The sequence below is a fragment of the Leucoraja erinacea genome, chromosome 36, assembly GCF_028641065.1.
Source record: "Leucoraja erinacea ecotype New England chromosome 36, Leri_hhj_1, whole genome shotgun sequence".
NCBI classification, from domain to species: domain Eukaryota; kingdom Metazoa; phylum Chordata; class Chondrichthyes; order Rajiformes; family Rajidae; genus Leucoraja; species Leucoraja erinaceus.
In genome coordinates, this window is record NC_073412.1 from 2,688,512 (window position 1) to 2,694,511 (window position 6,000).

General features: G+C 36.7%; 1 protein-coding gene across 1 annotated transcript in view; it reads right to left on the bottom strand.

Moving 5' to 3' along the window:
- pkma (pyruvate kinase M1/2a) overlaps positions 1-2,711 on the bottom strand; it is a 29,650-nt gene extending 26,939 nt beyond the window's left edge. Inside the window, exon 1 of the mRNA XM_055662934.1 lies at positions 2,575-2,711. The gene's annotated coding sequence lies outside the window, so the exon portion shown is untranslated. The remainder of the gene's footprint in view (positions 1-2,574) is intronic.
- Positions 2,712-6,000: the final 3,289 nt, after the last annotated feature.

The window sequence follows — 6,000 nt, forward strand, 5'->3', positions numbered from 1 at the left end:
CCAGTATCACGTTGCTGGGCCTTGAATCGATATTGCTTCTTCACCATGGGTAAGAAGATCTCTCGCACACGCAGATAGATCACCCCAGATTCTGGAGATTAAAAGGTAACCCAAGCAACGGCTACAATTGTGCAGTTGATAAAAAGTTTCATTAGAGCCCCGATCTCTATAATAACGGAGGTACAAAAAAAAAATAGCACTACTCTGGCGAGAACAAGCCTCGAATGAAACAAAATGCAAGCACACATTTAAATGAAAATATTTAAAAGGCTGCGTAGCAAACACATAATCAAAAGGCATGTATGTCAAGGACACTTCACAATAGGTCAAACACCGGTTCCAACTCGAGCTCAAACATTGACCAAGAAAACTAGATTTAGACGGTATACTTGAAAATTATATTTACAGTCTTTCTGACATTGGAATTTATGAGGTGGTGGGTTCAGACTGCAGCCCCATTGAGTACGTGCGAGTAACCTGCCGCATAATGACAAGGAATAGACTGCCCTTCAAATGGAAGGAAGGTTGCAGTAACTTTAAAAAGGGAAATACAAATACATCGTAAAACGACAGAATGAAAAAAACATACAAAGAATAATAATACAAAGCGTACACCGATATGTCATAAAATTATAATATCAAGCACACCTTAAAATTAGTAATCATTCATTTGATAAAATGAAAATTAGAATCCCACTGGAGTAAATTACAAAATTCATGGGATATATGTAAAAAATATAAAGAACTATTTAAAGATATAGAAAATTATAATCTTAAAGGAGTTAGTTATAAAACTGATGTTTTATATACAAATCTTGAAGTGGTATTTAAATATTTACATATCCCTTTTAAAGGTCTAGACAATGATAATATCAAATAAGTCAATAATAAGAGATACATATACACACCTTTAAATGGCATTATATATTATATCTAAAATAGGCAATCTTATAATTAACTGGTCCCTTTGAGATTCAATCTTCCTTCGTTTTTGAATGTGTTTTCATTAATATTTAAATATATTAATGGCATTTTATAATTGGCTGGTCCCTTTCCTATTCTAGTTTTCTTGCTATATATATACACCCTGTATATCCCATTTTAATATATAGATTGCAAAGGAAGCTATATCTCTATATCTTAAATGGGATATCCTCCACATATCAATAAAATATACATACTAAAGGAAACAGAAATAGAGGAATATAGAATCATATATCTGCATCTTTAAATGGGCTATACAGCAAATATAAATAGAAAGCTAAAATGACAAAGGGGCCAAAATAACATTAATATATGGAATATTTATAACTGGTTTGAATCCCATTTAAATAGGCAGTATTGTGCTGCAGGTTAGTGCTACATTATGTCTTGTATATCCCATTTAAATCTAAAGATTATACTTTTCAGAATCTATATGTCTATATTTTTTTGTGATATCCCATTTATAAATGTAAACTCCAAATTATATCCCAATCTACATCTTTAAATGGGATATACAAACAGAAAGAAAACTAGAATGACAAAGGGATCAATTAATTATAAAATGGCATTAATATATAAAGTATTTATAAGTGGTTTATAACTCTATTTAACGAGGCAGCACTGTGTTGCGACACTATAGCCTGTATATCCCAGATTGATAAACGGCTTGCAATCCTATTTAGAGGCAGTTAGTGCTATATTGCAGTCTGTATATCCCATATTTATGGGGAAGCCTGTGCTGCAGATGGTTGCGACACTATAGCCTGTATATCCCAGATTGATAAATGGCTTGCAACCCTATTTAGAGACAGTTAGTGCTACACTGCAGTCTGTATATCCCATATTTATGGGGAAGCGGTGCTGCAGATGGTTGCGACACTATAGCCTGTATATCCCAGATTGATAAATGGCTTGCAACCCTATTTAGAGGCAGTTAGTGCTATACTGCAGTCTGTATATCCCATATTTATGGGGAAGCCTGTGCTGCAGATGGTTGCGACACTATAGCCTGTATATCCCAGATTGATAAATGGCTTGCAACCCTATTTAGAGGCAGTTAGTGCTATATTGCAGTCTGTATATCCCATATTTATGGGGAAGCCTGTGCTGCAGATGGTTGCGACACTATAGCCTGTATATCCCAGATTGATAAATGGCTTGCAACCATATTTAGAGGCAGCCTGTGCTACACTGCAGTCTGTATATCCCATATTTATGGGGAAGCCTATGCTGCAGTCTGTTGCGACACTATAGCCTGTATATCCCAGATTGATAAATGGCTTGCAACCCTATTTAGAGGCAGTTAGTGCTACACTGCAGTCTGTATATCCCATATTTATGGGGAAGCCTGTGCTGCAGACTGTTGCTACACTATACAGGGGCAGGGGCTGCTGCTGCGGCTACGCTATACAGGGGCAGGGGCCCCGCCGGTTGCTATGGAGCCGCGGCCTAACGGTCGGCAGGCACACGAAGCCTCGGCGTTTCCCGGCTCCGCTATCCGCCCTCAACAGCCGGCCGGCCGGCTGGTCCTTCATCCATCACCACCACCTCCCTCCCCGTCAGCCACAGCAGTGGCATGCATCTACCAACCTCTCCTCTCCTCTCCGCAGCGTAGGCCGAGACGCTCCGACAAAGTGCCCGCCCTGTGCCGGTGCTTCTCCTCATATACCAACTCTCCCCGCCACCGCCGGAGGACCAGCCGCCTCACCCTCGGAGGACCACAACTCATACCCATCCGCCCAGAGGCCACCTTCAAAGCAACACCACCCTCCACTTCATCACACCCAAACCACGGTGGAAAACATTTAAAAATGAATAGTATGATTTATTTTGTTTAAAACAGTCTGCACAACGCTTCTGGGGAAAAGGGAACTAGGTTTTTCCAGCGGATGGATTTCATTGCCAGGTTCTGACGCAGCAGAAGGAGGTACTCAGGGTACACGTGATCAGGCTAAATCTGGAACTAAATGCTTTAACCAAAGATTATACTCTAGTATCTTTGGCTTTAACTACTAATATAATTCCACATCAAAGCTGTTAGTATTGCCTTTTGCTTTAAAATATGAAATATTCTCTGATTGTCTTCATTCTTAAACTATATCCACAGATCAAAGCTGTTGGAAGTTCCCTTTACTTTAAAATATGAAATATTCTGTGATTTTCATCATTCTTAAAACTATATAGTAACAGATGAAAACTTAGAATTTCCCTTAGCTGTAAAATATTGAAATATTATGTGATTTCTTAATTCTTAAACTATAGTAACAGATCAAAGGTGTTAGAAGTTCCCTTTGCTTTAAAATATGAACCTTTCTGTGATTTCTTTCATTCTTAAAACTATAGTAACAGATAAAAGCTGTTTGTATTGCCATTTGCTTTAAAATATGAAATATTCTCTGATTGTCTTCATTCTTAAACTATATCCACAGATCAAAGTTGTTGGAATTTCCCTTTACTTTAAAATATGAAATATTCTGTGATTTTCATCATTCTTAAAACTATATAGTAACAGATGAAAACTTAGAATTTCCCTTAGCTGTAAAATATGAAATATTATGTGATTTCTTAATTCTTAAACTATAGTAACAGATCAAAGGTGTTAGAAGTTCCCTTTGCTTTAAAATATGATTTTTTCTGTGATTATTTTCATTCTTAAAACTATAGTACCAGATAAAAGCTGTTTGTATTGCCATTTGCTTTAAATATGAAGTAATCTGTGTTTTTCTTCATTCTTAAACTATATAGTAACAGATTAGCTTTTAGTATTGCCTTTTGCTTTAAAATATGAAATATTCTGTGATTTTTCTTCTTAAAATATATAGTAACAGATCAAAGCTGTTGGTATTGCCTTTTACTTTAAAATATGAAATATCCTGTGATTTTCTTCTTAAAATACATAGAAACAGATCAAAGCTGTTGGTATTGCTTTTTACTTTAAAATATGAAATATCCTGTGATTTTCTTCATTCTTAAAACTATATACATACAGACAAAAGCTTTTAGTGTTGCCATTTGCTTTAAAAGAAATATGTGATTTTCTTCATTTTTAAACCATATAAAGACAGATAAAAGCTTTTAGTGTTGCCATTTGCTCTAAAAAAATATGAAATATTCTGTGATTTTCTTCATTCTTAAACGTATAGTACCAGATCAAAGCTGTTAGAATTTCCCTTTGCTTTAAAATATAAAATATTCTGTGATTTTCTTCATTCTTAAAACTATATCGTAACAGATCAAAGCTTTTAGTATTGCCATTTGATTTAAAATATGAAATATTCTGTGATTTACTTAATTCTTATAAAAACCCAAGTGATTACTTTAAGCATATTCAGGTCTTAAGTACAATGAATTATTTTACATGCTCATTGCACTTGTGCAACTTTGGTAGCATATCTCCAAAAGATAATTTATGTTTCAGTGTTTGAAAGATTGTGATCTGCTAACTTCGGTTAAGAAAGCATTATATTCTGTGAAAGACTGAAGAAGGGTCTCAACCTGAAACGTCACCCATTCCTTCTCTCCAGAAATGCTGCCTGTCCCGCTGAGTTACTCCAGCATTTTGTATCTATCTTCAATGTAAACCAGCATCTGCAGCAAAGATCTTTGATCTACAGTTCCTTCCTACACATTACATTCTGTGATTGGATGATGGGCTGAAGATTTAGACAGCATTAGCCAAAATGAGGTTGATAACCTACACCAGAAAAGTCATACAATACCCACTGTTGCCAATTTTCTAACTCATTCTTACCTGAAAGCAGTATTCTTGTACAGGGTATAAGGTTTTAGCAAAATACTGGAAATCTAAAACAGAAATTGAAATGCAGCCCCCTTTGTATCTTGCAAGCCCTCTGAAACTTGCTATTTGTTAACCTTATTTGTTAACCTTATTGCCCCAAAACTTGCTATTTGTTAAAGTATTTTACAGCAGAAGGAATAACAATGAAATATGGCCCTTTTTCATACTTCTTCCATTGTTTCAAGTACAATTTTTGGACAGCAACCTTAAGGAAAACATTTTAATCTTCATGAAGTAAAATATTGCAGATGTAGGAATTCTGAAACAAAAGCTAAGTGCTAGAGATATGTTTTGCCTGGGCTCTTGGCAATGGTAATGCCATTGACGATGGTGGATAGGTGGTTAAAATCTCCCTAGAATCATTATGTGTCACATTGTGACATGAATTTTACCTGGCTCTTATCTGACCATAGACACAAAAAGTTGGGGTAACTCAACGGGACAGGCAGCATCTCTGGAGAGAAGGAATGGTTGACGTTTCGGGTCGAGACCTCTCTTCAAGGGTATTGACCCGAAACGTCACCCATTCATTCTCTCCATAGATGCTGCCTGTCCCGTTGAATTACTCCAGATTTTTGTGTCTATCTCAGGTTTAAACCAGAATCTATCACCATAGTGTGGCGGGACACATCTATCGCCATAGTGTGACACTTGGTGTTGTTTTGACGTGTTTTTCAATTAGTTTTCTGCAGTTCCCAGGTCCCTCTCGTGTCCCGGGACTGCCTACAGTTACCAGGTCACGAAAATGAATTAGGGAAAAAAACCGCCTGCGGGCTGGATGATTTCGGGTTACGGGCCAAATCCGGCCCTTGGGCTGTAGTTTACTGACCCCTGCCCAAGAGCTAAATCTAACTATCTCTTGAAAATACTCTAATAATACACTCTAAGAGTTATTGCACTTCAGATGAGGCTTTAAGCTGAAGTCCCACCTATTAAAATGCCCTGAAACAATTTTATACAAAGAAAATACAAATGGTCACACCCATACATCCAGAGCATAACAACACAGCCATAACTTAGTCATTTATTGTGTTTACTATATGTGGGATCTCATTGCCACTGTTTACTTAGCAACACAGAGTCCATATAGGTTGGTTGCAAAAGAGATGAAATATATAAATTACTGGGGTACACTCTTCTCACCTTGGAGGCTGTTACAAATGTGCAACGTGGACTAAAGAAAATGGTCATAAGAAAGGAAATGATAGGCCGGTTAG